Source organism: Pan troglodytes, chromosome 4, assembly GCF_028858775.2.
Source record: "Pan troglodytes isolate AG18354 chromosome 4, NHGRI_mPanTro3-v2.0_pri, whole genome shotgun sequence".
Taxonomy (NCBI): Eukaryota; Metazoa; Chordata; class Mammalia; order Primates; family Hominidae; genus Pan; species Pan troglodytes.
This window is the reverse complement of record NC_072402.2, coordinates 48,400,800-48,414,712: the sequence shown is the minus strand read 5'-3', so window position 1 is coordinate 48,414,712 and position 13,913 is coordinate 48,400,800. Positions and strand designations below refer to the sequence as shown.

Genomic DNA, 13,913 nt, shown 5'->3' with positions numbered 1-13,913 from the left:
CTTTGACTTGTTTTGGCTAATAAGATGCATTGGAAGTGACAGTGTGCCAGTTCTAAGGCCGGGCCTCAAGAGGCCTTGTGTACTTCCTGCTGCTGCTGCCATGGTGACAGGCTGAGGCTAGCCTGATGGAGACTGAGGAGTGCTGGGGCACCCAGCCGATAGCCAGCACATTCTTACTAAAGAAGAAACATTAATATTTGGTAAATGAGCATGGTATCATATTTTAATCTGTATTCCTTTGATTACTAGTAAGATAGAACATTTAAAAATCTATTTAGTGTCCTTTGCTTCTTCATGTCCTTTATACATTTTCCTCTTGGAGAATTCATCTATTTGTAGAGCTTTTTAGGTAAAAAGAATATTAACTCTTTGTATTGTATACAGAAAAAATGTTCTCTAGCTTTTTATTTCCTTTTACATTTTATTTATCAAATTTTTATATGCAAAATTTTTAATTTTTTTTTCACGTCAGTTGGGTAATGTGCCTACATGGTAACAAGCCTTGAAGGAGGCACATTTCACACATGAATGTGAAAATCCAGTTATCATGCTTACCAACCACAAAAGGATATTTCAACTTTTTATGTTGTTAAATGTATTAACATTTTTCTTTATAAGTCTTTTTTTTTGGTGCAATGATAAGAAAAATAGTTCCCTCTCCAAAGTTATATAGTTATTTACCCATCATCACCTATTAGGAAACAAGTATTCAAAGGAATAAATCTCTACTTGCACAACATGGAAATTGATGGGCAATTCAAGAAGATAATGTGGGCATGAAGCCAGTATTAATTAGGATGCTTTCATATGCCAGTGACAGAAACTCTGCCTCAAATTAGTTAAAAATAATGACATTCTTTATTTTACATAAGAAATTCAGAAGTGTGACAGCTTCCAAAATTGGTTAAGTCAGCAGCTCAACAGTTTTTTCCACAAACATGTTTGTTTTGTTTTTTTCTTTCTATCACAATGCCATCCTTGTGCTGTTGCCTTTGTCTTTAGGTGGTTCTTTTCACCGTCACACTGTGGCTGCCAGTGGTCAAAGGGCAACAGGCTTCCTTGTCCTATCCAGGAAAAAGTGAAGTGTTTCTCCCAGTCATGGAATGTATGCTCCTCCCTTAAGTATAACCGGGTCATCTAAGGTCATGGACTCACCCTTAGACCAATAATTAGAGAATACTAATTAAGAATCAGATCAATCAGGATTCCCTTTGGGAATGAAAATTAGATGACTAAATATCTAACAGAATTGAGGTTTGGACAGGAAGGAGAAAAGAGAGAACAGATGTTGGACAGGTCACTGAGAGTGTTTGCTCCAGGTCCTTCTGTACATCCTTCAAATTGGGTGCCATTTCCCAATTTGTAGTCTTAAAAAATGTAGCCATTTCCCACATAGTCTAAAACAATTATGGGTTTTGGATTCAGCTGCCCCCTGGTATGAATTCAGGCTCTGCCATTTATCATCTGTGGCACGTGATGTAAGTTATTCAATCTCTTTACATTTGTTTCCCCACATGTAAAATGGAAATAATATCTATTTTGTCTGGCACATAGTAGATCTTCAATAAATTATTATTTTTTATTGTTATGGCCATTCATAAATCAGCTCATAGTTCCAGTTTCCATAGCTGTTTTTTGTCTTATGACATTTAAGTCAATTCGTGGTTATGATGCTATATTCTATCTGCTTTGAGGCCAGTTTTAAACACCGAGCTGGCTTTTCTTCGCAACCGTATTTTCACTTGCCCTCCCACTGTCCTTCTATTTCTCTTGAACTTCTATGGGCTTGGGCGTTTCCTGCATTTTATACATGAATGGCATTGATTTTTTTTTCCCAGTGAATCATCTCTGACTTACAGTTCTGAGGGTTAACATATACAAAAAATGATTCTATGGTGAAGTTACCGACTCTCTAACATATTTAAATCATCTTTTGGTGTAATAATAAAAACCAGCTCCCTTTTCCCATTTGAAATTGCATACGTAAGCCGAGTTCTTTAATTTATATCACCTCATGCTTTTCATGTGAAGCTGAGTTTCTTTGAAGCATTACCTGTTTGTGCGTGTGTGTGTGTGTGTGTGCGCGCGTGCGTGCTTTCGCCTAGTGTGACACAAGGCAATCTGTCATTCTGGCAGTGAAGAATGAGTCTCATAGATAGCAGGATGGAGAAGCAGAAAGTCTCCTTGTGCTGGCATTGTGGGCTGATGACCTGGGGCCCTTTCACACGTCATAGCAGTCAGCACTAACACTCGGGTCATGACCAAATCAAGTGTCTGCAGCTGGCAGCCGTGATGAGCTGGTCTGGAGCTGAGGCATACCTTTGTTTTTCCTTCCAATGATGGGAGTGACTGCTTCCCGCTTTAACAAAACAATACGTGAGCCATCTGGGCCTCCTTCACATATCCTGAAACACACCACACCCACTGGTCTATGTGGCGATTTTTACCTTTGCAGAAAAGCAACATGCCCCTCACCAATATTTTCAGAGGCAATTGGATCTTTCTCCCCTCGCTGTGTTTTCTGTTTCTTCCTCAAGGGAGGTATCCCATTAGGCCATAAGATTGGAAGGCAGTATAGACTAATGATTAAGCCTACAGGCTTAAACCGGCCTGCCCATGTTACTAGCTATATGGCCTTGTGCAAGTTAGTTAACATGTCTGAGCTTCAGTTTTCCCATCTGCATAAAAAAGAGAACAGTACCCACCACAGAGTGGTGTTGAGAAAATGGCTTAGGGGATCCTGTACATTGTTTAGCATGGCTCCTGGCATGTAAATACCAGGTAAATACTCCACAGATGGGAGTGTGGATAAGAGTTGGGTTTTTTTTTTTTCCCTGCCATCGAGGAAATTTATGGAAGATTTACACCTGCTTACTCACTTGGGAATTCTTTTACTGCATTTTGCTCTATTTTTAAGTTGATTTTTGTTCAAACATCCAATTCTGAGCACTGTGTTTTGGAGACCAGTCAACATTACTCCATTACTCTGCGGGACGGCATTGATCCTTTCAAAGGAGTTATGAAGAAGCACATCTTCATTGCTTAATAGAGAAAAACAGCTTACCTGTTTAGCGAAAAGCCTTATTGTTTATAACTTCCATTTTCCACACTTGCTTTGTCTTTTAGAGGAAAAGCTAACCTTTTGATTTTGTATCCTGCAGAGTTTTACGAGATCCTATGTGCTAGGTCATCTCTGTAGCAGAAAAAGGGCTTAGAGACAAGTCTGGGCAGTGAGTGGGAGGGAAATAGTTGTTCTTCTTTGAGTCTCACTGGACCATGGAAGCCAAGTGTGTATTGGAGGAGGCTGGTTGGTATAATCAAATGGTGTTGACAATCCAGACATAGCCCCCTTGGCCACCACCATTCAATGTAACTAGGTTTGCCATGTGGCCTGCATAATGGATCTCATCATGTGGGCACTGAGATAAAATTAACTGGTGGAAATCATGCTTGTTTTGTCTCTAAAATGTCCAGAAGGCCTTCAGTTTGGCTGCCTTTTATTTTGCTTGAGCAATAGCTTTGCAGACAGCACATTTCTGAGAGGGCCTGACAAAAGGGGAGAACCTAAGCCAGGGGGAACTCTCCAGCCTGGTGCTGTGGGGTCTGCATCCAGAATGGGGTCCAGCTCTCTGCCTCTCTGTGTGCGCGGGAGTATGTGGCTCAGCAGTGCTGTTGAGCCCCTCACAGGCTGCGGGAATGCATCTAAGAAGAGAAAGTGTTTCCTGCTGCATGTCACCCACAGTCTGTGGCCGTGGAGGTCTCTCTGTCATGGTCAGGATCTCCTTCCTCCTCCCTCCTAACCCCAAGGCCTGACCACCAAGACGCCACTGTCATGTCTCAGCACCACAGGCCCAGGACTTGAGCGGGAGCTCATGGAAGGCTTTGTGCTTGGGGGAAGCATCTCGAAGTGCTGGACTAAAGGCTCTGGACATCTAGATCAGTGTTCTCTGACTGTCGCGTGCATGGGAGCCACCGGGGTGCTTGTTGGTGCAGGTTCTGCTTCAGGAGGTCTGGGTTAAAGTCCAAGATGCTGCATTTCTAACATGCCCCAGGCCATGCTGATGCTGCTGGTTCTGGGACTACAGGTTGAGAAAGGAGGGTCTAGGGCAGGTCTCAGAGCGAGGACCACCCATCAGCAGCAGCCGCACCCCCTGGGAGCTTGTAAGAAATGCAGATTTTGGGGCCTGACCCCAGATGTGCTGAAACTGCAACTCAAGGGTGAGGGTCTGCAGTCTGTGTTTCAGCAAGCTCTCCAGGCGATTCTGGTATTTGCTCAAGTTTGAGAACCCCTGGTCTGGGTACAGGACTACTCAACCATTCTGGCATAACCAATGTGCTTTTTCTCAGAAATGACAGAGGGAAACTTAGAATATTAATGTCTTTATGTTTGAAGGTAAAGTTCCTGGACCAGATCACAGTGTAACAAATCTTGACATCAGCTGTCCACATCTGGCTATTTTCATTTGGCTAACAATTCTGAAGAAAGGCAAACAACAACAACAACAACAAATCACAAAGGAAGTCCACGCTCTCCTTTTAAAATTCACATAGTACTGAATGTTATAATTGAAGAAGTGAAGACTCTCCCTCCCATGTCTCTACCCATTTCCTGTGGAAAGTAACCACTGTTCACATCTTGACGTGTAAAGCAGATCTTTTTCTTCGAACAGTTAAAAGTTTATTTACAAACACACTATCTAAAGCCCCCTCCCCTTTTTTATTGAGACGATGTCTCGCTCTGTCACCCAGGCTGGAGTGCAGTGGTGCGATCATAGCTCACTGCAGCCCTGACCTCCTGGGCTCAAGTGATCCTGAGATCGCTCAGCCTCCTGAGAATAGCTGGGACTACAAGCGTGCACCATCATGCCCAGCTAATTTTTTGATTTTTTTGTAGAGACAAGGTCTCACTGTGTTGTTCAGGGTGGTCTTGAACTCCTAAGCTCAAACAATCCTCCTCCTGCCTTGGCCTCCCAAAGTGCTGGGATTATAGGCATGAGCCACCACACCCAGCCAAAAGCCCATTTTTAAATACAAAAATTACATTGCTGGCCTGGTGTGGTGGCTCATGGCTATAATACCAGCACTTTGGGAAGCCGAGGCAGGTGGATCATCTGAGGCCAGGAGTTCAAGACCAGCCTGGCCAAGCAGTAGCCGTCCCTACTAAAAATACAAAAATTAGCCCGGCGTGGTGGCAGGCACCTGTAATCCCAGCTACCTGGGAGGCTGAGGCAGGAGAAGCACTTGAATCGGGGAGGCGGAGGTTGCAGTGAGCCGAGATTGCACCACTGCATTCCAGCCTGGGCAACAAGAGCAAAACTCTGTCTCAAAAAAAAAAAAAAAAAAAAAAAAAATTATATTGCCTTAACATTTGTGAAATACTCCAGACACAGAACTAATATAAAGCCCTTATAATCTCCTCAGTGATAGGGATGCAAGGAGCATTTGTTTTCTAATATTCGACCCCAGTTCCTGACACAGAGCTCCTAATCCCAGGAAATGTCCTGGGTGATTGGAGTTTCTTTTGTTCTAATGAAATAACCTTTAGTGGGTTCCTGGATGGTTATGGTCACCAGGAAGACCCAGCCCTGATTAGAAACCTGAACTTTCAGCCCTCCCCTCCATCCTCTGGGAGGGGAGAAGAGTTGGAGATTGAGTTAATACTGTATCATGCCCACATGATAAAGCTTCTATCAAAATCTCTAAAGTATAAGGTTCAGAAAGTTTCCAGTTTGGTGAACACATCCATATGCTGGGGAGGTGGCACACCCCAAGTCCACAGGGACAGAAGCTCCTATGCTGGGGACCCTTCCAGACCTTGTCCTACGTACTTCTTCATCTGTATCCTGTACCACATCCTATATAATAAACTGGTAAATGTGTTTCCCTTAGTTCTGTGAGCTGTTATAGCAAATTATTGAACCTGAAAAGGGGGTTGTGGGAACCCCCAATTAGTAGCCACGTTGGACAGAAGTGCAGGTAACCTAGGACACATTACTCGTGATTGCTGTCTGAAATGGGGGGCAGTCTTGTGAGACTGAGGCCTTAACCTGTGATGCAGGTGCTGACTCCAGGTAGCGTAGTGATTGAATTGTGTACACCTGCTGGCTTGTGGAGAGTTGGAGAATTGGTTGTTGTGAGAAAACTCCCCACACATTTGGTGTCAGAAGCGAAGTGTTGTAAGACTGAGTGAACACTTTGGGAGGTCAAGGTGGGTGCATCACCTGAGGTCGGGAGTTCAAGACTAGCCTGACTGACATGGTGAAACCCCGTCTCTACTAAAAATACAAAAAATTAGCCGGGCGTGGTGCTGGGTGCCTGTAATCCCAGCTACTTGGGAGACTGAGGCAGGTGAATCGCTTGAACGCGGGGAGGCGGAGGTTGCAGTGAGCCGAGATTGCACCACTGCACTCCAGCCTGGGTGACAGAGTGAGACTCTGTCTCAAAAAACGAACAAAAAAAGAGTGGGTAAAGAAAAATGAATTTTTCCTTTTCAATATTGTTTTCCAGTTTGTTCATTGCATCTCATCTTCTTGCACAGGTATGTGGACATTTCTGAAAACCTTAAGACCATAGGGCAGCTAGCTCTGTGATCACCTTGTGTTGGTGTAGGGGCGCCCTGGCATGGCTCTTTCCCACAGTGAGCTCCTGATGGGCAGGCAGGGTCCAAGGCTCCCTGCTGTAGCTGGGCTGCAATCTGTCCACTTCTTCTCTGGATACTGCTCTAGAGAGGGCAGGTGAGAAAGCACACACCTCACTGCCTGCTTCTGTTGAAGGTTGTGTAAATGTCTGTCTTTCTTCCCACATTCCATTTGGTTGGAAAGGACAAGTCTTTCTCTCTTCTCCTTATTTAATAGAATCAGTCTGGGGTCGTATCTTGAGTCCCTTCTATGCTGTGAGAAAACTTGATGATCTGAATTGGTGGACAAGGCTTCCAATACAGGAGCAGTGTCAGTCTGGGGTCAGTCCCATATAGCAGCAATCGCTCTGGTTAGTTTTAACATACATAGATTTAATACTTTTTGTTGGACAGCCTAGGGGAGGAGGTTCCAGTTCCTTGCAGAACAGCGCTGCAGAATTAGCCCACCAAGGGTGCGGCCACTGCTACTGGGGCCTCGGTAAACCTCTGCCTCAGCTGTAGGACTACACAGCCTCAGCCAGCAGCCAAGCCAGTAGAAAAGATCACTGTGCTCCGCCAGCAGAAAAGCCACCTCACTGAGGCTTTGCAGATCTTCTGTGGCATGTCTGCTCAGTTGAGTTCTCAGAGTGTCAGGGAAACAGTCTTGCTTGCCAGCCTCCAGTGCATGCAGCAAGGTGGGCTGGAATGGCAGTGCATGAGGTGATCTGCAGTACCTCCCAAGATCTGAAGACTGGATAAAACAAGGATGAAAGTACATTGGCTTCATATTCTCCCAATATTGTTATCAGCATAATTCCATAGCCACAATGCCCTTAAGCCTCATGTGTTTGAATGCTTCTAGAACTTAGTTTAAAAAAAAAAACTGTTTTACCTCTTTAGAAGTTCATCAGGCATGATATAAAGTGATGTGTCCTTTCATTTGTCCTTCACAAAGTGTCCAGTACCGACATCTCCAGGCCAGAACTAGGGGCTAAGGGGACCTCAAAATGAAAAAGGAGAGAGCCCTGACTCCAAGTCTAGTGGGGATCCATAGGAACCGCCTAATAATTGTGATCATCACCACTGAGCAACTACTATGTGCGACTTAGTGGCTACATTTCACACATCATCTCATTCATGCCTCAGACCAGCCCTGCCAGAGAAGGATATTCCTTTGACAGATGAGCAATCTGAATTTCAAAAAGGTGGGGTAAGTTATCCATTGTCACAGCCAGCACATGGCAGGGCTGGAATTTGATCCCAGAACTGGGCAAAATCAAAGTTGATGCTCCTTACTTTCCATCACTGTTTCCTATAATTGCCTAAGATTTGGAACACAGCTACACATGCAGCCTCATCACATTTTTACAGATTTAAACCAAGTGTCAGCAAATTACGACCCATGGGGTCAAATCCAGCCAGTCACCTGTGTTTTGTAAATATAGTTTTATTGGAACACAGCCATGGCTATTCGTTTAAGTATTGTGTGTCGCTGCTTTTGTGCTACAGCCGCAGCATTGAGTGGTTGTTGAACAAATGGCCTGCAAAGCATGCAATATTTACTATGGAGCTTTTTCCAAAGTTGGTCTTGGTTTAAACAATTCCAAGTGGATTCCTTTTTATCCCTTTTCTATCCAATAAGGGAACAACAAACTCACCGTTCAATGATTTAACGTTTCTGATTGCTTCTAGTTTTATTTTGTAAACTTTCCCAAGTATGTGATGATGTGAGGCAGGGAAGTCCAGTCGTGTAGAGGGCAGCTCAGCCTTGGATAAATCTGCTCTGAGCACTGCCACTTACTAAGTCCATAAGCTTTGAGAAATCGCTTAATCTGCCTAAATTGATTTGTTCTCATTTATTCACACCTTAATTTAAAAATACTTACTGAATACCTATGTGTGGCAGACACTGTTCTACGTGTTGAAGACATAGCAGTGAACAAAACAGGTAAAATCCACAACCTCATGGAGTTGTCCTTCCACCAGGTGGAGGCAGACACTCAAAAAAGAAGTAAAAGTTTGTAGTAGAAAGATGACAATAAGTGTCATGATGAAAAAGAAAGCAAGAAAGGGGGACAGGAAATTTCAGGGCAGGGAGAGGGTGGTTGTGGGGCTGCAGTTTTAAGTAGGGTGGTCAGGGAAGCCCCAGTGAGAGTGGGATTTTTGATTGAAAACTGGAAGGAGGGAAAAGAGGAAAGTAGTGGAAATATGGAGGAAAGAACATTCCAGGTGGAGGTGTCCAAAAGAACAAGAGCCTGAGGCAGAAGTGTGTCCGGCACACAGAAGGAACAGCGAGCAGGCCAGAGGGCCTGGAACAGGTTAAATGAAGGGGGTCCAGCAGGAGAGGAGGCCTGAGTGATCAGTGCTGGGGCCATCAAACCAGCATCTGCTAAGTTATTGCAAAGATGTTGGCTTTTACTTTTAATGTGATGGAAAGCCAGTGGAGAGCCTTTTGAGGAAAGAGGGACTTAGCCTGATTTAATTTTAAATGTTTAGTTTTTTTTTTTTATTGTTGTTTGTTTGTTTGCTTTTTGAGACAGAGTCTCACTCTGTTGCCCAGGCTGGGGTGCAGTGGCTTGATCTGAGCTCAATGCAACCTCTGCCTCCCAGGTTCAAGCAATTCTCCTGCCTCAGCCTCCTGAGCAGCTGGAACTACAGGTGCCTGCCACCAAGCCTGGCTAATTTTTGTATTTTTAATAGAGATGGGGTTCACCATGTTGGCCAGGCTGGCCTTGAACTCCTGACCTCAAGTGATCCACCCACCTTGGCCTCCCAAAGTGCTGGGATTACAGGCATGAGTCACCGTGCCTGGCCTAATTTTAAATGTTTTAAATGGTCCACTTCTGGCACTGTGTTGAGGAGACACTGGGCGTGAGGAGAGTGGGCAAGAATAGAAGGCGTGACCAGGTAGAAGGTGACTGAAAAATTCAGGTTAGACATTATGGGGGTTCAGACCAGGGTGGTTGTGGTGAATTGGAAAGATGTGGTTGGATTCTGGCTATATTTTGAAGGTAGATCCAACAGGATTGCTTGACGGGCTAGATGTGGGGTGTAAGAAGTATAAAGGTTTTTGGTTCATACCTGTGGAAGAATGAGACAGCAGTTGGGGCAGGTTTTGGGGAAAGATAAAAAGTTTGATTTTGGATGTGCTCAGTTTGAGATGGCTGTTAGACAAATGGGAATATGAAGTGGACAGTTGGATTTATGAGTTGGGATGCTGGAAATTGACATTATGGAGGAGTGCTTTATTGGTAATGAATGGTAAGGGTGTGACCGTGGGAATGAGTGGCTGAGGTAGATCTTAAGGACCTGAAAAAGATCATCCACATGGGTATTAAAATCACCAAGAATTTTGATACGGGTACCGCTGAAGAAAGTGGCAGTCAGCCAAACTCAAAACTCCTACAGGAATTAGGGCAGTAATGTTGGGTGGGGGGCTCAGTAGATGACTGCCATAGAGGGCCACTGGATGGGAACAGTGTGATGACATAGGACATGGAGCCCGGGGGAAGGGGCTTAGGGAAGAAGAGGAATCTAGAAATGGCAGTGAAGGGCAGAAGACAGCTATCCCATCCCTGACCAGTGGTTGAAGAGGCATGAGAGAGAAAATGTCCAGCACTTAAATCAGCTGCAGGAGAAGCAGCATCCTCAGGCTTCAGTTAGAGCAAGAGGTGAAGGAAATGAGCCCAGAGGAGGCTGAGAAGAGAGATGACTTTCTTTTCTTTTTTTTTTTTTGGAGATAGAGTCTTGCTTTGTTGCCCAGGCTGAAGTGTAGTGGTGCAATCTGGGCTCGCTGCAACCTCTGCCTCCCGGGTTCGAGTGATTTTCCTGTCTCAGCCTCCTGAGTAGCTGGGACTATAGGCACCCGCCACCACACTGGCCAATTTTTGTATGTTTACTAGAGACGGGGTTTCACTATGTTGGCCAGGCTGGTCTCAAACTCCTGACCTCAGGCAATCTACCAGCCTCAACCTCCCAAAGTTCTGGGAGTACAGGTGTGAGCCATTGTGCCCGGCCAACGGGTGATTTTCTTGAGGACTCATTGTGTGATCCAGCAGGTGTGGTGGAAGAATGTCAGAAGCTATGGGTGGGTAGTTGTGGGAAATAGGGGTCAGAAAAGACACACAGATGCTTTGGAGTCCTGGGCTTCTTATGGTGGCTGATGTAGCAGAGATAAAGGATCTGATGGTGACAAGGCAGAGGGTGTAGTCAGGGTGTGAGTGACGGGAGAAGGAAGGGCAAAGAGGTCTTGCCAGAGCACTCTGAGTTCTGCGGCCCCCCTTGGCTCCTGCAAATGGAATTGCCAAGGCTGGAGTGGGTAAGGTCTACCTTGTGGCATAGGGCTCTTTCTCATTCCTGGAGTGGGTGATGCTCCCTCTTGCGTTCTGCCATCAGAGTCACGGAGGTCATAGCAAGGAACAGAAATCTAGCTTTGGAAAAAGAGCTTGCTGGAAGATCTCTCATGGGCTGCAAAGGCTGCCTGATGTTGGCAGCGGGAGCTCACTGTACCTCTTTCCAGTCTCTGCTGCTAAGACTTAGCAACCAACTTTCAGTCTCTCTTGCTGTCAGTTCAAATTTGGGCTTTTGAATGGCCCATTCGACAGCACCAGGTGGTAAAAGCATGTTTCTTGGGAAGTTCCATTTCTGGATTGTGGGGCAAAGATCGGGGAGTTCAGGAGATTGAAGATGATTGTGAATTGGTCAGATACTTGCCAAAGTGTCTAATTCACTAAATTTAAGCATCTTATCAGAAGTGTGTCTGTGGGGTAACAATAGTATTCTTCTCATTCAGTTGAGCTGAATGAAATGAGATAAATGTATAGACAGCACTTCGTACAGCACCTGGTATCCCGTGGGTACTCTATACCTATCAGCCATTAGTTTTAGAACCATGGGGTCTGGTAATTTGTAATCCTGCTGAGGGACAAGTTTGAATTGTTCCTGCTGTGTATGAATCATTGGGCTCAGGAGGAAGTTGGGGATGAGGTGTGTGTGTGCTGGACAGGATGGGAGTGCTGAGGTCTGGCTAGGTCCCCAGCAGGACTCCCAGCAATGAGCACTGACATTTCAGCATGCCTTTGTTGTTCTTTATCTGGGTCTGAAGGGTGCACACTGCATTTCTATTTGTATTTTATTGCTTTTTATTGGGGAAATTCTCCTATAGAAACTTGCTTGAACATGGGGACCCCTGATGATCTGGGGACTCATTCTCTGCTAATGCCAAAGGCCTCGGTCAGTCTCCTTTGGTGCCGTCTGCTATAGCAGCCCCTTCATCTCTCTGACCTTTACGGCTGGACTCCGCTAGCTTCTTTTGTGTGGTTTTCCACTTAGTTTCTATTAGGACAGATCTTGAATGTGAGCAGCCATGCATTCACCCCTGGATGAGAATTCTAGTTAGCTCTTTTATTTGGTCATTTAGAATTTATTGGCTTATGTATCTATCTGAGCACTTGTGGATAAATGTGGGCATGATGCATGGGTATGCCCTCTATTGTGTGCTTTAAAGAGATCATAAATGTATCGATGGAAGTTGTATGATAAGAAAAGTGAGGTTTGTGCTGAAATAATTTGGGTTCCCACTGAGAAACCTTGAGGGCACCTAAATGTACTAAGTCTGTAATGTATTATTGAAGAGGAGACTATTCTCATTCAGATCACAGTGATTTGCAGCTACTGCAAGGTCATGGAGACCCTTTCTGTGATCACCTCTGGATTGTCCCAGGTAGCAGAGAATGCTGAACTGCTGATATCAAATGCTGATTTTTCTGATTTCTTGCTTTATTGCTGTGGATCTTGCTGTAAAGCATGGGCACAATTTTGGGGAAATAAACTGCTATAGACTTGAGGAGAAAAAGCCCTAAGGCATTTTTTTGACATGAGCCATAAATAAAATACAGTGGTAACTGAGAAAATAGATGGCTATAAAAATTCTTTGAGCATGTTACTGATAGTATTATTTGATCATCTTCCAACAATTTATCCCATCGGAGGTCTGAAAAGAGTAGAGAGGTGACCAAAGACAGGTGTTTTAAAATAGATTATTTTGAAAATATTGGCATTTTTATGCCTACCTGCCAGTGACAAAGTTTCTAAAGCCACGGGAGTTTCCTCATGATTATTTATGACAAATGATGAGCCTACAATAAAGTCTCTTATCGGTACTCATGTTCAGTCAGGATTGCCATTGAAGGGGGCATGGAATATACTGGTTTGTTCTCTTTATACGATCACGGTGTTTTGTTACTTCATTCTCTCTGGTTTTAAAGGATTTCATGGCAAAATACATACCTTATTCCTTTAAGTGGATTTTAAAGTAACCATGCTGTGAAAAATACTGCATGGTTATTATGAAGTATTTTGATTCCATTTGCCTGATTCTTGGAAGAGGAACATTTATACAGTTCTGTTATCAACTTGAATGGAAAAGAATCATATTTTTATTACGTAGAAAAAGTCATTAGGGTAAACAGGACGTAAGCATTAGACTTTGTGTATGGATAAATATTTCAATTGTCACAGACCATGAAACATTGCACCCATAATATACAATTAACTTAATTCTAGACTGAAAAGCAGAGGAGTCTGGTTTATTCCTGGCCCTGTGTTGGGTCCCTCTTCTCTGACCTGGCTATAGCCTGACACCCTCCATGCTATCTTGTGGCAATTCAAAGAGCTCCTGGGCCACGGTGGGGTAACTTGCAAAGCAGCTTTCTCACAAGCCATTGAGAGAGAATGGACGGTGTTCTAAACGTAGATTTGGTGTAGGATGCAATTCTGGCATCTGGATGGCCCTTCCTGAGTGGGCCAGGGCTGTTTTCACATGCACTTGTCAGGGCTGGTGCTGGCATGCAGACTAGGACTGCATTAGCCCCAGGGATTCAGCGACCATGTGGCCCCCCACAGAGATCCCTATCCACCTGCAAGATGGCAATGTTGGACTCCAAGTCCACCTCTGTGCCCCTGTCCCAAAAGAATGCAGCTGCCATTTGTGTGAGATTTGACACACCTTCCCCCAAAGCCAGGATATGATAGTCCCCATGTAGGTGTAGTTGACATCTACTTGAGGGCCTCAAGACCATTCCTATCATTTTTTCCCATCTGACTTTCCCACCTCCAGGCCTTTGCAGAGACTCTCCCTTCTGCCTGGAACATGCTTTTCACTAGCCCTTCTCTTGGCTACTTTCTACTTGTCTTTCAGAACTCAGCTTAAAGTTCCTTCCCCTGGCAGCCTTTGGAGCCCCCAGGCCTGACTGAGACGCTCTTCTAATCCCCCACACTTCTGTTAGTGAAGCCCTTC

The 13,913-nt window shown here is 44.6% G+C and overlaps 1 non-coding gene across 1 annotated transcript; it reads right to left on the bottom strand.

Moving 5' to 3' along the window:
- Window positions 1–466: 466 nt before the first annotated feature.
- LOC112207320 (small nucleolar RNA U13) lies at window positions 467–570 on the bottom strand. The gene has a single exon (XR_002941751.1). It is a non-coding gene; the product is annotated as a small nucleolar RNA U13 (small nucleolar RNA).
- Window positions 571–13,913: the final 13,343 nt, after the last annotated feature.